The following is a 21,186-nucleotide window of genomic DNA, read 5'->3' on the forward strand; positions in this document are numbered from 1 at the left end:
CCAGTCCCACAGGGAGCAGGGTTCTTATCTTCACTTACGGAGAAGGACCGCAGTGGGAAAGGAATCAGGGAACTCGGTCAAGGACTTTCTGGCTGAGTGCTTCGGATCGGGGATTGGAACCAGGCAGCCTGACTCCAGGGCCCCACCTGCAGGGACAATAGCCTGATGCCACTGAAACACAGGATGGGTGTCAGGGTTGTGTGCAGTGGCATTCCACCGTCAGCTCTTTCTGATAATCATGAATACGAAACCATCTCGCAGTTCAAATGTTCGGTTTCACCAGCGATAGACACCACAGCGCGGGAGCATGTTCCCAAGCTGACCGTCCGTTCCCCGAGTTGGAAGCCTCTTGTTCCGTGGGTGGGTTCCTGATGTCTTCGGGAAGGAAGGGGGGGTGGGGTACCGAGCCTGCGCTCTGGAAGAGGCCCGACGTTTGTGGACAAGATCAGCGCCCCTTGTGTGCAGCAGTCTGGTGCAGACCTGGCACTTGACCCCTCCAAGGTGGTGGTGATGAGGACGGCAGAGCGTGGTGGGTGCGGACGTTCACGTTCCCAGCGAGTTCTGGGCTGGAAGCGCCCATGGCTCTCGGGGCCCCCACTGTGTGTTCCGGGCCTGCGGGGCGGGCAGACAGAGGCGGACAGTGTTCGCGTGGGAAGTGGTAACAGGTTCAGATATGGAGGAACGAGGTAAATAGCACGATAATAAATAACAACACAAGGACAAAGTGTGTTCCATGGACTCACAACTGTACTCCTCCTTTTGCCCGCCCTGCCTGTAAGCCGCACTTACATGTATGACTAGAACATACGTCACACGCACACATGCCAGGCTGTTTCTTCATCACACAGTCCCAGGTCCCACCTCAGCCTTCTGCTCTCTGTGGGAAGCGGGTCGTGAAGGTGCTTTCCTGGTAGAAGTGAGCTCACAGGAGCGGAGATCAGACAAGTTCGGTGGTAAGAGACTCTAGTGTCCCCATGTCCAGCCCTTGGGTCAGCGAAGGGAGGTCCCCCGGGAGAGCACCGTCGGCCCGCTGTCCTGGGCTCTCTCCTCCTGCCACTCGCCCGCGTCCTTACTTCTCCAACACCAATGGGGTACGCTTTCTCTCTGACGGACCCTCGATGACGCACAAGCAGGGACTCGCTTCGTCACGTCGTGCAGCCTCAGGACCCTCCTTCCCCCCAGGCCCCTACCGCAGGCCCCCTCAGCCTGCTCTGGCTTCTCTCCACAGCCCTCTGGCTGCTCTGGAGCCGCATTGCCTGGAACACAGCCGCTGCGCAATTAATAATCGTTGACGGTGCTGACCCCTCATTAAAGAACCTATCTGTATGATAACTACATGCCTGGCCTGATCACACACGGCCTTTTTTCCAAAGGAATGTTCCAAAGTCCTGATTGCCAGGGCTGCTCTTCCAAAAGATAAGAGCAGTTCCATCCACCACCCGTTATGCAGTCATCCTCCCTCCATTCACCCATTTACCCGCCTACCACCCATCCGTCCCTCACCCACCCATCCATCCAACCACCCATCCATCCCCCACCCACCCCGCCATCCTCCATCCATCCACCCATCTACACCTTTTACTGGTTTGTGCGTGAATTTCATTAGAAAACGAACATTTTTGGAAAGTTCCCTAAAGGTAAGTTTTCCTTTCTTGTTTCTTCCTCGTCCACATGTCCAAGTCCCTGGCAGTCACTGTGTGTCCACAGCGCCACTTTGTCAGGTGTTTCGTGAACCAACGCCTAGGCTGGGCGGGCAGTTCTAAGAGTGGATCCCAGCCCGAGTCTGGGCTTCCCTGGGGCCTCGGAAAGTATGAGGTCCGGCCGCCCTGGAAGTGCCGGAGGCTGGCCGGGTCAGGGCGCGGGGGCGTGGGGGCGCGACTTGGGATCCCCGCAGGGGCGCCACCTTCTGCACTGTCTGCTCCTGTGCCGCCGCTTACCCTCCTGGGCTGGGGTGGGGGCGGGGCCTTTGTGGGGGCGGGGCCTTGGAGGGCGTGGCGAGGGCGGGAGGGGCGGAGCCTGACTGCGGGGCCTAGTCTAGGCTGTGTCCACAGTGGTGAGTGGTGGCGCGCGGCGGTCGGGAAAGGGTCTGGGCCGAGGCTGGGCGGGGTCAGACCAGGCGTCTGGTGGTTGGCAGGGGCGTGGCGCAGGTGGGAAAGGGCGGGGCCAAGGCTGAGGAGTGGGTGGGGCGTGGAGGGGGCGTGGCCTTGGGGCCCGGCGGCGGGGGAGGCGGAACTAGTCGGTCTCGAGCTGAGACTGGGCCTGAGTTCCTAGTTCAATGAGGGCGGAGCCAGAGGGATAAGGTGGCGAAGTCAGGAAGGGCTTGGCGAGGAGACGCAGGTGGGACTTATCGGGCCGGAGCCTTGGAAGGTGTGCGGGGAGGGTCGGAGCCCCGGGCTGGGTGCTGGGGGTCAGATTCCCTGATGGCGAGGCCCGGGCGGGGCCCTGTGTCTTGCTCCATCTCTAGAATCAAGGGATCTTGTCTCTTGTGCCCATCGGCTGGCACCTGCACAGCACCTGTCCCGAAGCATAAGGTATCCCAGGTATCCAGGTGCAGGTCTCCGTGCGGCCTGCGCCCTCCCCCCACACCAGGACACTGATGTGGGGGAGGATCTGGTACAAGCGCTTCCTGCCCGCGCAGCGTCTCTGGGACCTCAGAAGCTTTCAAGGTCATTGAGGCCCGTTTTGGATGTTATAATAGAAGTTAAGTTGTGGTCACAACTGCTCTCTGGCTCTAACAGTCAAAGGTAAATAAAAGTGAAATAATTTCACAGTTGGAATTAGTTTTTTGAACAGAAATTGTTTATTAAAGATTTTTAAGTATGATAGTATGTTTAAATCAATTAGTTAACCCGTTCTCCCTAGTCATGTTAAGAATGTAGATCATTAGAAGTTATGTGCCAAGCACTTTGTTGAATGATAGAAACACAGAGATAATTATTGGCTAAATTTTTTCAATTTAAATTTTATTTTTCAATGACAGCTTACATGCAATGTTATTCTGTATTAGTTCCAGTGGTACACGTAGTGGTTAAACAATCGTATCTTTTACAAAGTGTTCCCTGGATATTTCCAGTAACCCACCTGACACTATACATAGTTATTACAATAGTAAAGATATTTTATACTTGACATTTTGTTGTATTTTTCACCTTATTACATTTTTTTATTTATCCCATGGGGATAAAATTTCTTTTTTGAGAAATTGCTAAAGAAAATTCTATGTTTTTGCTTTTTGGTAAAGGCGTTTTTGAAAATAGTTTTCAAATATTTTGTACTTATAGAACATTCCGTTTACAAAGCACTGAGAAATATTGTTTCTTAACGTTCTGTACCATCGATAGACTTGTACCATTTGTGGACAGAAACGGCCACAACTGGAAGCCAATGAATGATCATCCCTGTAGGGAAGACTTGTGGTCATAACACTCCCCTTAAGTGCACATGAATCTAGTCTCCGGTGTCTGAGACAAAGGGGTGTTCTAACAGCAGGGCGGCATTCAGAGAGAAATATTTAAAACTGCTTTGATGGGGTTGTCGCGTGCTGAAGACGGGTTTCTGACGACATGAAAGTCTTATTTCTGCTCCTGACCTACATTTTACTGTTTATATTTTTATTTCAAGCGCAGGAGAGGAATATAAGGACTTTAGTAGCCCTCTTGAAATAAAAGAAAAGTAAAGAGAAGAATCCAAATATGGGACCGTTCCAGAGGAAGAAGTTACCTGGGCACATCATACGAGGAAGCTGGATATCACCTTACTGAGCTCATCAGTATTTTTATTTTGAAGGTAAATATCCTCTTAATTTAAAAAATCTATTGACAGCTGTTGCTGTTATTTAATAACATGACACAGCACATTTGCGTCCCTTCTTTACTCTATTTTATCAAAGTGAGGTAAAAACAACAAAAGCAAATTTCCTCTCATTGTTGATTTAGAACTCTGCTTTGTAATCCCACCATCTCTTGAACAGGACTGGTGACTCAGATTGGTCTCGCATGAGGAGTGTGGCTTTCTTTGTTTTAAAATGTTTTTCAATGATTGAATTTAAAATTATCATGCAGTGAAATGTATCCTTTTTGTTCAACAGTTTGATCATGTCTTGCCTCTTGTACTTTAAAGCTCTTTTGTGATGTATGCACAGTTGGGAACGGCGTGTCTTTGTGGTGACTTGACCCTTTTATCATTAGGTACATTTTTTTCATCCCTGGTTTTATCCTTGTTTTGAAGTCTACTTTGTCTATATTAATATAGCTACTCTGGTTTCTTTTGACTAGTGTTTTTGTAGTATACCTTCTTTCATCCTTCTGTTTTTGACCTATTTCTGTCATTGTATTTAAGGTGGTTTTCTTTAAATATCACATACATTTGGGTCTTGTGATTTAAATCAAATCTGACCATCTATGCTTCTTCATTGGTGTGTTTAGGTCATTTACATTTAATGTAGTCATTGATATAATTGGACTGAGGCCTCCCGTTTTCTATTTGTTTTCTGTTTGCTCCTACTATTCTTTGTTCCTCTGTCCTTCCTTTCCTACACTCTTTTTATTTGAAACTTTTAGTTCTTTATTTTCATTTATCTTTTTTTTTGTCCATATCTCTTATTGTTACTTTATAGTGGTTGCACTAGGGATTATAATACACATATCTAACTTTTCACAGTAAGACTTAGATTTCATATTTTACCAATTCACATAAAATGTACAAATATTATAAACATATAAATCCTTTATCCTCCTCCCTATATTATAGTTGTCCTATGTACAATATTATATCCTGTTCATTAAAAGTCCCACCAGACAATGCTGCAATATTTTCTTTCAGCAGTAAACAGATTTTAAAGAACTTAAGAAAACGGTCTTTTATATTTAGCCTGATAGGTACCATTTTTATTGTTCTTCCTTCATCCCTGAAGCACCAGGTTTCCATCACTTCCCTTCAGCCTGCATAACATCATGTAGCATGTCTTTTTCAGCAAGTCTGCTGGCAACGAATTCTCTTAGCTTCTCTCTATACTGCTGTTGTTCCCAAAGAATATTTCATTGTTCTGCTTTCCTTTGTCCTCTGCAGCTCCTGATGAGCAAGCCATGGCCATTCCCATCATTCCCTTGTGTGATGTGTCACTGTTACCTGGCTGCTTTCAAAAGCTTTCCTTTATCTTTGGTTTTCACCGGTTTTTCATGATGTGTCTGAGTCTGCATGTCTTTGACTTTCTCTTATTTGCTGCTCCATTGAGCTTCTTGAATCTATAGATTTGTGTCTTCCACCAGATTTGAGAATTTTGGGACATTATTTCTTCTAATATTTTTCTCCTTCAATCTCTTTCTCTTCTCTTTCTGGGGCTCCAGTGGCACAAATATTAGACATTTTGTGTTGTCCCAGAGGCCCCTGAAGCTCTGGTCACTGGTTTTTAATCACCTTTCTCTCTGTTCCTCAAATTGAGTGATTTCCTCAGATTTATCTTCACATTCACTAAGTCTTTCCTCTGTCAACACCACGCTACTATTTAATTTCAGACATTGTATTTTTCAGTTCTAAAGTTTCCACTTCTTTTGTGTATTTTCCATTTTCTGCTGAGAATGTCTATTTCCATTTATGTGAGGTGTATTTACCTTTTTCCCGTAGCGCATAGTTTAATAGCCACGGTAAAACCTTTGTTAATTCCAGTATCTGGGTCAACTCAGGGTTGGTATCTATTGATTTTCATTTTTCTTGAGAATTGTTCACATGTTCCTGGTTCTTTGTAGGCTGAACCATTTTTTGACATTTTGATGATTTTGTTGTGTGACTCTGTGTCCTGGTAAAACCCTTGGGAGGATGTTGGGGGGGGGGGGGGGTTGTTTCACAGGCAATCACCTGGTTAGCTTCCTACTGCAAGTTCTGTTTTGCCTTTTGTGAGTGGCGGTTCCAGAGTCACTTACGTTCTTTGCCACGTTCCTTTGGGTCTGCTCGTGCATGGGCTGCCCAGAGCTTAGCCTGGGAGGCAGACAGCTGTTCATATCAGCAGTTCGGTTCTCAAAGCCTTTGCTATGTTGCTCTGGGTCTGCCCTGCACGGGCGTAGCTGAAGGGCAAGCTGAGGACTTGTGCCTGTTTATACACAGGATTAGGAGACACCCCCCACCCCCTGCAGCTCACTCCTCTGTGACTCCCTGAATGCTCTCTGGCTCCCAGGGTCCCCTTCCTCAGTCCTATGGCTAGGCATCCAGACTTCCTCTCTGAGTTACGGCCGCTCTCCTTGCCCCCTTATAATAGATCTTTGCTCCCAGGGCAGCGCCTGGAGAGAAAAGAGAAAAAGAACACTCTCGCACTCTCTGGTGCGTGAGAGCCCCCGTTCTTGGTTCTGTGATGCAAACCACGGAGCTGCACGGTTCTAGGACTAGGACTGCCTTAGGTCAGAGCCATGAGAGGGGAGAGGAAAAGAAAAAAGCTCCCCACGCCCCCCACCCCAGACACACGTTACCTCTTCAAGTCTGCCTTCCCTCCCAGTCCTCTACAATGGCTTCCTTTCCAGAGTTCTCAAACAGCTGCTCTTTGTACTTGGATTTCTTCTCTTAAAGATGTTAAGGAGCCTTAACATTCACTGGAGTCGAGACTCTGTCTAAATAATAATCCTGTTAAGTTGAAAAGTGAACTTTTCCTCCCTTTGTCTTCACGCACGTCTCAATGTCCCGTTTTGTGCAAACCCTCCGACAGTAACATTTGGATTTAGGACACAGATGAACACACCACACACATACTTACCTCTTTTGCCCGGTGGGTAGACCAGATCCCCTGAAGAGGGATTCTCGAGAAAACACTTTCCTTACACGGACAGTGAAAACAATCAAGCCTGGAGAATGCATCTGTTCTTTTGACCTTGGCAAGGTGGACCTCATGTTTTCTCTGCACCCTGTGCCTCCTCATCTTGTTGGCCTGAATACGTGGGGCAGTGTAGCTTCATCAATGGGGTTTGAACTGCATTTTGGTGAATCGTGTTTCGCCGTCATTAGCGTGTAATTACAACAGGAGATTTCACTTCCATTAAACAACTCCTGGTCTTATGTGAGGCCTGGATGTGAGCATTAGGGTTGCAGTTTGCCCCAAATGCAGGCCACGGGCATTCATTATTCAGCGAGCCTCAAGTTTTTAGAGGGAAAAACAAAGACATTGTTTTGAAATGAGAAATGTCAGGTGTAGCTGAGGAACTTGATAGTTTCATTGAGCCTGGAAGTTTCCGTGTAGAACTTATAGTTCAATCAGACTGTCCCCCAATTTCTCTAGGTCTGAATTTTCATGCCTACATCTGACCTAGGATGCATCAAACCTGTTATGAAAAATGACTTGATTGCCCCTTTATTCTCCTTCTCTCCCTTCCTTACCTCTTAAAAGTATGGCACACATCAATAAATATAATTTATGCCCTGGCCAGTGTGGCTCGGTTGGTTGGAGCATCATCCTGTAGCTGAAGAGCCGCAGGTTCAATTCCTGGTCAGGGCACATACCTAGGTTGCAGGTTTGATCCCCAGTCCAGGTGTGTATGGGAGGCAACCAATCGATATTTCTCTCTCATGTCAATGTTTCTCTCTCTCCCTTCCTCTCTCTCTAAAAGCAATGAACAAAAATGTCCTTGGGTGAGGAGATACATATAATTTATAATCTGAGAGAGATTATTTCTTTAAACATCATTTCTTTCTAAGAATTGTGACTAATGGAACTTTTTGTTTCGGTTGAGAATATAGAATTCCATATAGAATCTTGGGGGAAGCTCCGGTTCTGGGGTCTGAGGACTCACTACGTGGGTGACACGGACAACTTCTTAATCCCTCAGTGTGACAGTTTTCTCCCCGGTATAGAAGGGGAATGGCGTTCCTTCTTGTCATTCTGAGGATTACAAGTGATGGTATGAACACATGCTGGGCGTGGTGTGTGGTGTGGAATGAGCACCAGGCAGTGCCAGCTCTCAGGGTTGTCTTCTAGACGGGGACATCATTGCCACCATTGTTCGGTGACAGCAGTCCTCTCCATGTGCTGGGTGCTGGCCCCAGCGGGCGGGTCCGACACGGTCCCTGCAGCCGTGCTGGGGGAGGAAGTACGTGTAGGTGAACAGACCTTCACGAAGTGCAGCGGCAGTAACCGGAACACGGGTTCGTTTTCTGTTCACACGGTCTCAGCCTTGACGCCTGCCCAGAAGATGCTCTTCCCATGGACTCTCCAGCTCTTTGTCAGCTCCTGGGTGCTTCGCGTTGTCCCTTTGGACGTTTCTGGGGAGCAGTGACATCTAAAATGATGATGGCTCTGGCATCTACAATCCATAAAGAGAAAATCTCACAAAAGCTAAGTGGGTATTCTGCATATAACAGGCTCAGAAAAATACTCCTGATGGACTCGTTTTATTAGATTTAGAAGCAGTTAAAATTTTTTTAACCAGGATAGTTTTCCTTTCTCTCCAATCCCTTTTTTTTTTTCACCCATATTCCGCCTCCAGAAGCCCCAAAGCCCACACGTAACTATCTCATAGGCGAGAACCCCGGGAAACCAGTTCGTCGCTGCAGTGCGCTGGTCCCATCGTGAACACAACCTGAAGCCCAGTTGAAACGTTCTGCCTTCAAAGAAACAAAAGCAGCAGCAGTTGATTCCTTAAAGAAGTGGGGAAATCAGTAGCCCTTGTGGGGTTACGTGTGTCAGCTGACGATGGTTAGCGCCAATTCAGCACAAACAGGAATCCCCAATTTGGGATGCAGTGAAGAAGGAAACTTGATTCCGTTCAAAATGGCTCAATTGTGACACAGCACAGACAGCTGGGAGGCAGCCCTGGAGCCAGGACCCCCTCCAGCTCAACAGCGCCACCCTGCTCCAAGGAGACGTCTGTCCCGGTTCAGCTACAGCCAGGCTAGCTGGGGAAACACTGCCACGCAGCTCCCACGGAAAGCAAACGTGCCCTCCTAGGGCCCCGGGGGAGCTGCCTTATATAGACTCAAAGCCCCACCCCTAGTCCCTGATTGGTCCATTCTCATGTAAATGAGGACTTCAAGTCCTTGAAGTTTGATTGGTCCAAAAGGCACTTTCCTGATTGGTCAGAATGGAGCTGTTCTGATTGGTTGGTAAAGATCCTGATGGGTGGGGCTATAGTTGTACATTTCTGATTGGTTGGGGAAACCCTCAGTCCTATTGGTTGAAATAGGATTCCAGGAAGTCCAGGGCTGGCTCAGGTGGCAAGACCGCAGTGCAGACAGGCAGCTCAGTGCCAAGGCAAGTAGTTCAGTACAGGCTTCTCCCTGGGGTGCCATTTGTGTGACACGTTCTTGTGTAGAAGTGGCCGCTAGGCTCTGTTTTGTAAAACTTGACTCCAGTTAGCCACCGGGAGCCCTTCTTAGTAGGCATCTTCTTCCTCGGGGTTGACACCTGTTTTCAGGAGAAGACGGGGCTTACAGGAGAGCTTAGAGCGGGTCCTGCCACGTGGGAGGGGACCTGACGGCAGAGGGGCTGCTGGAAGTTGCCAGGTGAGTTAGGTCCTCAAAACCTGGGCGTTAACCCGAGAGCAGAATTCTTCTGCCCTTCCGTCCCGCTCTCACTTTCTGCTTCGCCCTCTCCTCGGGCAGCCATTGCCTTACACAGCAACTCTCCGATGGCTGTGTTTTTGAATTGTCAGAAGACAATTCCAAAGGAAAGTTCCTGTCTGGCCGCTCTTCTGCGCTGTCACCTTGTATTTCCTTCGCTGTATGTTGTCCCCATTATTTACTACTGAGTCATAGGCGGTAGGATAGGATTTTGTCAGCGTGACCATGGCGATATCACAGAAATTGCCACTGTGGCTTTTTCCAGTTCTTCAGAGGATTTATTGTGGAATTAAGTTGCTGGAGACCATTTCCATTTGGGGCACCCTGCAGTGGCCCTTCAGCGGCACAGGGTCACACAGCAGCGTGTTTCTAACTAGAGGAAGCCCTGTGTCACATTTGGACTTGGGCACATACTTAGCATCAGGAGGCTAAAGCAAAGATCAAGGAAGTAAAAGGATGGAATTCTTTTGTCTAATAATGAATGTGATCACACATTGTGTCCAGTTTCCATCTTTATCTGCAGCAATAAATGCATTATTTATTTTTTTAAATAACTGAAATTTAAAACAGTGAGCTTGGGATACTCATGAGGGACCATTTAAAAAAGAAAGAAAGTACTCAGCGGGATATTTTATAAGCTTGACTTTCAATTAGGCTCAAAGGCAAAAACCATCTATCACAGGGGAAGCAGGGTCACTTTCCAAAGCCTAAATAAAGGGTGTGTGTCGGAAATGCTAAGAATTTGTGCCCCGGCTCCAGCCTACAAGGGCTAAGATTTTAGGGGATCATAGAGCTAAGTTTGAAAAGCCCCATCCTTCCCTGCTGTGTCTTTCCCCCCATGTGTCTCCTGTACTCCCGCACGGCTGCCGCGCTCACGCCGCGGGGCGTGGGGCTGTCTCCCCGCCCCGCAGTTCTCGCGACGCGGCCTGGGTGTCCTACAACTTAGCTCAGTTGTGACCCTATCTGCCCGGAGAGCGCGTCCGATCCCGCAGGGCTCAGTCCCACGAGACTGCGCCCCCCGCCCCCCACCCCACTTCAGGGGCCAGTTACAAGTCCAGCTTGTCCCCTGTGCTTCCGACTGACTGGCTGTGGATCTGAGGCTCCCACGACCCCCTCCCGGGGTTCGGTTAGTTTGCTAGAACTCAGGGAAACACTGACTCACGTCGCCAGTTCATTAAAGGGTGTGACGAAAGTTCCAGATGGAAAGCCAATGAAGACACGCAGGGCGGGGCCTGGGAGGGCCCCCAGCGCAGGAGCGTCTGTCCCGTGGGGTTGAGGGGTGTCACCTTCCCCGGCAGTTGTCTGAACCCTGTACTGTTGGGGTATTGTGGATGCCTCTCATGATCAATCCTTGACTCCATTTCTAGCCTTTCTCCCCTCTCTGGAGAGTGGGGGGTGGGGCAGAAAATGCCACCGTTCTGATCATGGTTTGGTCTTCCCGTGACCAGCCCCCACCCAGCAGCCCACCCAGAGTCACTTCATTGGAGAAGATGCACCCACCACCCAGGAAATTACAAAGGTTTTAGGAGCTTTGTGTCAGGAACCAGGAACAGAGACCAATATATCTATGTCCTATTATAAATCACAATATCACATAAGAACAGGCACGTTAACGAAATTAAAATGTTAAACACTTCTCTCCATCAAGTGGAGAGACCGAAACAACCCCCAGACCCAGATTCTTTCCTCTCCCCTCCTTGGTGGGCCACGTGTAGGTTTCACTGTAACTTCTGCGTCTGGCGTTTAGGAGCCTCGTCTTTCTCTAGAACCTCTTTTCGCACCTAAACTGTGTCCCCAGCCACGTGACTCATTGTCGCGTGGACGGCACTTGCCCCTGAGGCGCAGCAGTTCCAGAGGAGCGCTGCGCAGCCCCGGCTTCTCGGCCGGCCGTCAGGCTGGCTCTGCGGCGGCGCCCCCGGCCCGCCGGCCCAGTCTCGGCCTGGGACGCGTCCCCTGCGGCCACGGCTCTCCTCTCCAGCCAGGGTTCGCTCAGTAACGAGGTCGGAGCAGCCTTTCCCGAAAAACCCTCCTGCCCGTCCGCCTCTGTTTCCAGCGCAGCGTCCCCTCCAGGGTCCGGTGAGCGGCGGGAGCCAGCGCGGGGTTGCGGCCGCTGACACCCACCCGAGACGCGGGGTCTGAGGCCAGGGCGCTCGCATGCTGCGCTCCTGCCTCGTCAGACCACGCGGGACATGCGAGGCGGCGGCACAACGTGGCAAAGCGAGCTGTTTCCCGACGACGGCTGGGTCTGGACCCTGTCTCGGGCTGAGGACCCATCGAGGCGACAGGTCGCTGACTATCAGGAAAGGGGCCGTTCTCCGGGGCTCGGGACAGGCGCATCCGCCCTGACCGTTTACCGTTCTGGCCAAGTCCTTGGAAATCGTTTCCATGAACTTGATGTCACGGGCGCCTGAAACCTGGCCCTGGCCGCCAGCGCGGCTCTTCCCGTGCGCTTTCCTGCCCGTGGGCGCGTGCTGCGCACAACCACCAGGCACAACCACCAGGCGGCGGGGCGTCTGGGGGGCGGCGTCCCCACTACGGCGCCTCCTGCGTCCTCCCCTGAAGTGTGGGGGCCCGTCACCCTTCGGGGAGGGCTGCCTCTGGCACCGCAGGGGCCCGCTCCAGGGTCTCAGACGTCTCGGCGAGGCCGGGGGCTGGTGGGCTCTCCGGAGCCCGGGCCTCCCAACACTTTCGGCCTGGATCCCCGGCCGGAGGTCCGCGTTGAGCAGTCTCCGCTGCCCTCGTGTGGCGGGTGGTGGTTATTCTTTCCTGGTCCCGCTGAAATCCGGACGGGTCTGCGGGTTAGTGTCACCCCTGACTCAGCGTGGCTGCGGGTTCGATCCCCGTGCAGGGCACAGACAAGACGCAACCAGTGAATGCATGGATACGTGGAACAGCAGATCGGTGCTTCTCTCTCTAAAGTCAGTTTTTTCAAAAAAGAGTAAACCCCTGCTCTTTGATGTTTGAGCGTCCTGCTTAGTGACAGGAGGCAGGAAGGGAGGGAGAGGGAAGTTTCCCTGAGGCCTGATGTGCGTGGGGCGGGCAGGAGAAACGTCGAATTTCCTCCCTTTGATAGGGATTGCACAATTCCAGGTCAAGACTTAGATCCATTATCCTAGGGGAAAATGCGAGAATATGAGCTGTTTTTCCTCCTGTCGTGGACACTGACCGGGAGCTTTCCTGAGCCATGGGGACATATGGTGGGTTTTATCATTTTTGAAATGTAGAAGTGTTTCCTTATTGTCTTTGAAAGCTGTTTGTCTAATAAAAAAATAAAACATAAAACTAAAGCAATGGCCTTAAAGTGTGGCATCGCTAAGCCTACTTACACGCCACTTGGATGTAACTGCCTGGAAATGTGGCCCTGAGCCCCCCCCCCGGAGGGGCAAAGAAGGCTGAGCTGGAGCTTGGGGTGCGGGGGCGCAGCTGCAGAAAGATGGAAAATGGTCGGCGAGGGAGGAGGGCAGGAGGAGGGGTGGGCTCCCAACAAGAGAGCAGAAACGTTCTTAGCATGTTTTGGGGTTTTTTCTTGAGGTTTTAAGGCTGAGGAAACGTGTATTCTGTCAGGCTGGATAAATTTTAGAAATCTCTCCCGAGCACTTAAGTAGAAGGTCAAGGACATGAAGAACAGAATGTAAGTGCCTGTGTGGCCAGCTCGCTTGACTTACTCTATGGCCATTCAGTCATTAGATTGTTCACGTGTTCGTTGTACCTTTATTGAGCACCTACTATGTGCTGGGGACTGTGCCAGGTGCTGGAGAGACAGCAGTGAACAGAACAACCCACGTCTCTGCCCTTAATATTTTAAAAAGTTATTTCTTTTTCAAAATTGCAATAAATTATACATAACATACAATTTGTCATTGTCACCATTTCCAAGCGTACAGTTCAGGGGCACTAAATGCATTCACACTGTCGTGCAGCCAGCACCCCCATGTGTCCTCAGGAGGCTTTGCATCTTGTGTCACCACATGTCCCAGGGTTACCGCGGAGAGTCACCGGCCCCTGCTGTCAGCGGCCAGCAGCATAATGTCAGGCCGTGATTACCGTGAGTCCTCCCCAGGATGCGATGCACACACCGTCTGTGCCGCTTAGCTTTGTCATTGTCAAGGTCATTTTCTGGTATGAAGGCTCTGTGCCTCTTTTGTCCCATCGAGATGGGGTGGGGGGACAGGGGCGGTGGGGAGGGGCACGTTTCAGCTGACAACTTTGCCCTGCTGACTCTATTTCCCCCCAGAAATTCCCATTCACCAGCGGAGGCTGCAGCCTGTCCATATCCTGTCACCACTCTGTGGGTACAAATTCTGTCACCCCATCCTGGGAAACAGCCTGCCCCCCCACAGGCTGGGACAGTTCCCAGGGCCTCCCGAGCCCTTGCTGGAACCCCAACCCTACAGCAGATATGGGCCCACCCCTTGCTCCCTTATGTTCCAAATCATTGATTTGATTCTTGGCTCCATTTACTCTACTGTTGTTACCTGTAAATTGTTTTTTTATTTCAATTAGTGTATCCTTCGTTTCTGACTGTATCTTTTTTATGCTGCTGAGATCCCCACTAAGCTCCTTGAGCATCCTTATAACCAGTGTTTTGAACTCTGCATCTGACAGATTGCTTATCTCCATTGCGTTTAGTTCTTTTTCTGGAGTTTTGATCTGTTCTTTCACTTGGGCCAGGTTTCTTTGTCCCCTCAGTTTGGCAGCCTCCCTGTGTATTAAGTAGAGCTGCTTTGACTCCCTGTCTTGGTGGTGTGGCCTAATGTAGTAGGTGTCCTGTAGGGTCCAGTGGCACAGCCCCCCTCTCACCCAAGATGGGTACTCAAGGTGCCTTTCATGTGGGCTGAGTACACCCTCCTCTTGTAGTTGAGCCTTGGTTGCTGTTGGCAGGTCAATGGGAGGGATTTACCCAGGCCAATCAGCTGCAAGGATTAGCTGTGACCCCCTATGTACATTTTATTGTCACCTCTCTAGCCTCTTGGTGACCTTTGATAGTCCTGACTCTCATCTTCTGGATTGTGGAGATGCCCCACCCCTGCCGCATCATTCCTCTTTCCCACCACATGGTCCCTCCACTGGGGCATCCGCAGCATCCTGCTGCCCCCCCAGATGCCCAGACCAGGAACCAGGGCCCCCCTATGAGTCCCCCACCTGGAGGAACCCCAGTCTCTCTGATCCATTTTTCTCACTGTAGTCGGGGAAATCGTCCTAATGTGCAAATCTGATCAAATCCCTTCCCTGGCTCCTCAGTCAGTGTCCACAGTTTAAAATTCTAGCTTCTTAACACGGCTTGTGGAAATCTGGGTATCTGGTCCTTGCTGACCCCATAGCAACCTTCACACCCCTCCATCCCAGCCACTGAGCCTCCCTCCCATTTGTCTGAGCCCTTTGCTCCTGGGAAACACAGAGCCTGATATATCCTGTTCATCCCCAGAAAGCCCCCCACCCCTACCACAGCACCCGCCCCCCACCCAGCACACAGGTGCACCCCCAGCTTTCCACCAGCCCTGAAGCTCCAGGAGGACCGCACAGCCCATTCCTGACGCACGGAGGGCCCAGGTTCCATTGTGTGTCTTTTCAGGTGGTACTCGTCAGTCCCCTGGACTCCAAGCCCTCCGGTGGCAGGAGGGTCCTTTATCTTTGTGTCTTTGCCTGGTGTCTGGGTCAGAGCGCCCAGCTCCATGAAGGGTTCTTGGTGTTTCAGAGTCACCCCTGAATGGGTTTGTGAGAATCAGCCTCTTCACTGAATTAGTGCAAGGCATGTGTGCAAGGCTTCAGTGACGAACAATTTGAAATACAGCTGTTGGTGTCAGCACTGATATCAAAACAGGATTCATTTGTATGTGACCAATACATCAATTTCTGGGAGCAAAAGAAATCCCAAACTCTGAATCTTGCACAAACCTCGGCACTAAAGTCTGTTTTCAGGGTTCACAAAAAACGGCACGTTATTTCACTATTAGCCTTTATGATTCGACGCTGCAATAATGTTATAAAGATTTTTTCATGAACCATTTTTTCTTAGTTTCTTTTTTGTGAAAATAATACCTTTGTGTTTTATTATAGAGTCCTTTTTAAAACTACAGATAACGATCACTCACTGAGCCCCACCACACACAGACCACACGTAACTCACCCGAGCTGTGGTCCAAGGGTGTAGCCCACCCACAGTGGAAAGATCTGCCTGCACAGGAGGAAGACACCCACTTTTGCAGCCAGATGCCCCTCATATCAAAAGTTTCCGTTAGAGTGATATCTTCCACCACAGAAGAAAATCAGAATTTATTTCAGAGGTAACCTAAGCTTGTTTTTAAGCACATAGAAAACTATTTCCAACACGTATATCCCTACATGTGTTCATTTATTTTGAGCACAGAAAGTTACATGCATTTTTATTAAGCTCAGTAATTCGGATTTCCTAAATAAATCCCCAGAGAGGATCATTTCATTCTGTCCTGCCTTCCTTTCCTTGCTCGCCGTCGTTTAGGGGAAAGGATGACTCATTTCCAAGTGCCTGTGTTTTTCATTTATAACTTCTACATTTCATACCAAACTCTACTATGATAAAGTCATCATGCAGTCTGTGCAGTAAAAAAGCCTCTGTCGGAGAAGCAGAATAAACTGGATTTATCTGTGTTTATAATCTAGGACAAAGGAGTCGAAGTGAGTTACCTTGAGGGACCCAAGTCTCTGGGGCATGACCATTCCTTTCAAGTGTGTGGATGAAGGACAACAGAGAATTAAACACCAAGCATCCAAAGCCAGGAGGGGAAGCCACATTAGAATTTATAGCATCGTGGTGTGGAAGGAGAAAAAAAAAAAAGGTTATACTTAGCCCTGTTTCTGAAGTGGTTCTGTAAACGCCCTAAGCCCTGCGCTGCCTCCTACTTTAAAAAGATTGTACCATCGGTGATGATCGTCTTGCCAGAAAACCAGATGCGCAAGATTAAAATCCAACTGAAGGTACTTTATTTCAATTAAAACAAATGTTTGGCCTGGCCGGGTAGCTCTGTTGGTTGGAGCGTCGTCCTGATACACCAAGGTTGTGGGTTCAATCCCCGGTCACGACACATATAAGACTTAACCAATGATGCATCAGTAAGTGGGACAAGAAATTGAAGTTTCTCTCTTACTCGCTCTAAACTCAATCAAAAAATAAAACAAGTATTTTCTGAACACATACAATTATATTATACACCAAGCATAAGAAAAACACATTCTTTATGGAAGGAGGAGGAACACCTATTATTTCATTGAATTTCTTTCAGGCAGTAATTTTCTTGCTGAAGTTTAAATCCAAATCAAACATGAGAGGATCACAAGCTGAGTCATGTGCAATTGAATGCTTTTTAAAATATATATTATATTTATTTTACTATTACAGTTGTCCCAATTCTTCCCGTTTGCCCCCTCCTTGCCCAGTACCCCAATTCCATCCAGCAGCCCCCTTCCCCTTAGTTCATGTCCATGGGTCATGCATATAAGTTTTTTGGCTTCTCCATTTCCTATACTGTTTTTAACATCCCCCTGTCTATTTTGTACCTACCAATTATGCTTTTTAGTTCCTGCACCATTTCCTCATTTCTCCCCTTCCCCCTCCCAGCGGATAACCCTCCAAGTGATCCCCATGCCTATGATTCTGTTCCTGTTCTGGTTTGCTTAGATGGATTTTGTTTTTATTTTTTAGATTCAGTTGTTGATAGTGGTGAGTTTGTTGACATATTAATGTTCATAGTTTTGATCTTCTTTTTCTTAAGTAAGTCCCTTTGACATTTCATTTAATAATGGCTTGGTGATGATGAGCTCCTTTAGCTTTACCTTGTCTGGGAAGCACTTCATCTGCCCTTCCATTCTAAATGATAGCTGGATAGAGTAATCTTAGTTATAGGTCCTGGCTTTTCATCACATTGAATACTTCTTGCCTGCAAAGTGTCTTTTGAGAAATCAGCTGATAGTCTTATAGGCACCTCTTTGTAGGTAAGTCTCTGCTTTTCTCTTGTTGCGTTTAAGATTCTCTCTTTACCTTGAACCTTTGGCATTTTAATTATGATGTGTCTTGGTGTGTTCATCCTTGGGTCCAGCTTGTTTGGGACTCTCTGTGCTTCCTGGACTTGTATGTCTATTTCCTTTACTAATTAGGGAAGTTTTCCTTCATTATTTTTTCACATAAGCTTTCGATTTCTTGCTCTTTCTCTTCTCCTTCTGGCAGCCCTATGATTTGGATGTTGGCACGTTTAAAGTTGTCCCAGAGGTTCCTAAGCCTCTCCTCATTTTTTTCAATTCTTGTTTCCTCATTCTGTACTGGTTGACTGTTTTTTTTCTTCCCTATGTTCAAAATCATTGACTCCAACCCTGGTTTCCTTCCCTTCACCATTGGTTTTGTGTGGATTTTCCTTCGTTTCACTTAGCATAGCCTTCACTTCTTCCCTTATGCATTTGCCGTACTCAAGCATACCTGTCAAACCTGTGAGCATCTTTGTCACCAGTGTTTTGAACTCTGCACCTGTTAGGTTGGGTATCTCCTCATCTGTGAGGTTGGCTATCTCCTCGTCCCTTAGTTCTCCCACTGGAACCTTGATCCATTCCCCCTTTTGGGCCACACTTCTCTGTCTCCTCATCTTGACAGGCTCCTGTGTTTGTTTGCCTCTGTGCCTTAGCTAGAGCTGTCACACCTGTTATGTTGTAAGGAGCGGAGCCTTAAGGATTCGTCAGTACAGGGTGACCCGTTTCACCACATTGTGGCGCTGTGTGGGGGGGAGGTGTCCGAGAGGGAACAATGCTGCCTGCCCAGCACTCGCCCCTTTTCCAGGCACCTCTCCCACCTCCATATGGGACTTGCGCCCCTCTAGCTGCTTCCCTGGCCGTCGTTCCCAGAGTGGGTGGGTCTGCGGATGTTCTAGGACCAGGGGGGCCCTTTAAACAAGGGGACTCTGCTAAGAGATCAGCAGTTTCTGCCTCCACCCCAACCCCCACTGGTCTGCACAGTCAGAAGCAATGAGACTTGATTTTCCCTGGTGCTGGGACTGTGAGCTGTGCTGTCTAGTCTCCTACTGGGAGCGCTCCACAGGTGTCCCTCCCGACTTTCTAAAATGTGTAATTGTGCTTTCCACCGGTCTGCTGCTGCCACCGCTGCTGCCACCACACCGCGTCCTCTCCACCCCGGCTCCACCCCTCCTACCTGTCTGGATGAGTATTTCTTCTTTATATCTTTGTTGGACTTCCATTCCATGCAGCTCGATTTTCTGGAACTTCTGGTTGTCTCTAGTTTTGAGGTAGTTGTACTCCTTCTTAGTTGTGGAGGGAGACGCAGTGTGTCTGTCTAGACCTCCGTCTTGGTCGGAAGTCCCTCTGCAAAGTATCTTTTGAGAAATAAGCTGACAGTCCTAGGGGAACTCCTCTGTTGGTAATTACCTTCTTTTCTCTTGCTACTTTTAAGATTTTCTCTTTATCTTTAACCTTTGGCATTTTAATGATGATGTGTCTTGGTGTGGTTCTCTTTGGGTCCAACTTGTTTGGGACTCTCTGTGCTTCCTGGACTTGTATGTCTATTTCCTTCATCAAATTAGGGAAGTTTTCTATCATTATTTTTTCAAATAAGTTTTCAATTTCCTGCTCTTCCTCTTCTTCTGGCACTCCTATGATTCAGACATTGGTATGTTTGGAGATGTCCCAGAGAATCCTTATTCTGTCTTTGTTTTTTTTTTAATCTTTTTTCTTCTTGCTATTCTGATTGAATGTTTTTTTCTTCCTTATGTTCCAAGTCATTGATTTGTTCTGTGGCTTCATCTCCTCCACTGTTGGTTCCCAGCAGATTTTTCTTTCTTTCTTTTTGTTTATTTATTTTTAGAAAGAGGGGAAGGGAGGGAGAAAGAGGGAGAGAAATATCAATATGTGGCTCCCTCTCGTAAGCCCCCAACTGGGGACCTGGCCCACAACTCAGGCATGTGCCCTGACTGAGAATTGAACCTGTGACCCTTTGGTTCGCAGGCGGGCATTCAATCCACTGAACCACACCAGCCAGGGCTAGATTTTTCTTTATTTCACTTAATGCAACCATCATTTCTGCCTAGGTCTTTTTTTATACCGCTGTAGTACCTGATGAGTTCTTTGGGCATCCTGATAACCAGTATTTTGAACTCTGCATATGATATGTTGGCTATTTTCATTTCGTTTAGTTCTTTTTCTGGGGTTTTGTTCTGTTTCCTCATTTGGGCTGTGTTTCTTTGTCTCCTCAATTCTGCAGCCTCCCTATGTTTGTTTCTGTAGGTAGAGCTGCTTTGACCCCCTGTCTTAGTAGCGTGGCGCATCCAGAGGAATGTCACTTCTTTAAATCCTTAGTTATTGCACTTCATACAGTTCAATTTTATGACGAATGTGGTGATATTTGTTTTGTAGTCTAGTAATTTTTGCTGTGGTTGTGCAAGGAGGCGAAGTATGTTTACCTACATACTTCTTGACTGGAAGTCTCTGCTTTTTTTTTTTTTTCAGATAAATAACTTATTAAAATTCAACATCTATTCATGATTTAAAAATAAAAAAACTAATCCTCTTCATAAACCAGGAATGGAAGGGACCTTCCTTAAACTGATCATATATTTCCAAAAACAAACCAAAAACTCTGAAAGTATCCCCCATAAATAAGATAAAGCAGACGTTGTACCGGGGGCCCGAGCAATAAGCTGGACGGTACCTCAAACAAAAGAAAAAGAACACAAGGGACTAGAAAAGGAAGAAAATGTTATTATTGAACATAAATGATGTTCTAGAAAACTCCAAAGAATCTACCTACATATTATTAGAAATCACAGAAAAGTTTAGTTAAGAGACTTATATGAAGTAATATAAGAAATCAATGGCATCTCTCTGCCAACAGCAAATAAAACCATCTAAAAAGCAACCACAAAGCATGGAAAGAAGCGTAACCAAAAAAGAAATGCACAAATTCTGGAGAAATTTCCTAACGCTTTATTGAAGGGCATTAAATTAAAGACCTGTCCTACCAGACATCAAGAGCTTGTCTAAAGCTACTGTAACAAAGACAGTGCGAATGGACCCGTGGGACAGAATCCAGCCCTCGGGCATGTGGAGACAGGATGAGTGACAGGCAGGACAGTAGGTCCGTGGGGGTAGGACGGAGCACCGGATAAACGAATTAACGGGCTGGACTGTGGCTCCCCATTTACAAACCTCAGTCGGGTCATTGGCTCGCAGCATACACAGAAAGCATTCCTGATGGATCACGTTTAAATACCGAGGACAACACTTAAGACTTTTAGAATAAAATGTGAAGAAATATCTTTATGATATTGGGGCAGGGGAGGGTTTCTTTAAACAGGAAACAAAAGGCCGTGTAGGAAATGAGTTGTAAATTTAGCCAGAAATTTCACTCCCAGGACAGTTCCCTGGAGGCCCTCCGACACAGGAAACACGCAAAAGGACGTGCATAGCAATGTTATTCATAACTGCAAAGACCTGGAAACTACCCGCAGGTCCTGTGGTAGAAAATGGATCGATAATTTAGAGTTTATTTGCGAAATTAGATGGCAGTCAAAACAAACACCTTGTAGCTACACACAGCATGAAGGAGTCTTAGAAATGTAATTTGGAGTCATTAAAGTGAAGTCACCAAAGTCTCCACACAGGACGATATCATTTCCAGAA

The 21,186-nt window shown here is 48.0% G+C and overlaps 1 long non-coding RNA gene across 2 annotated transcripts; it reads left to right on the forward strand.

The window, feature by feature from the left end:
- Positions 1–2,251: 2,251 nt before the first annotated feature.
- Positions 2,252–16,514, forward strand: LOC150014119 (uncharacterized). Of its 2 annotated transcripts, none has more exons than XR_016509897.1 (3): positions 2,252–2,744; positions 3,627–3,786; positions 16,174–16,514. It is a non-coding gene; the product is annotated as an uncharacterized LOC150014119 (long non-coding RNA). The 2 variants fall into 2 exon arrangements; XR_016509896.1 differs by having other exon boundaries at positions 2,252–2,367.
- The last annotated feature ends 4,672 nt before the right edge of the window (positions 16,515–21,186 follow it).

This window comes from Furipterus horrens, unplaced genomic scaffold (genome assembly GCF_987537825.1).
Source record: "Furipterus horrens unplaced genomic scaffold, mFurHor1.1.pri manual_scaffold_3, whole genome shotgun sequence".
In the NCBI taxonomy this organism is placed as follows: Eukaryota; Metazoa; Chordata; class Mammalia; order Chiroptera; family Furipteridae; genus Furipterus; species Furipterus horrens.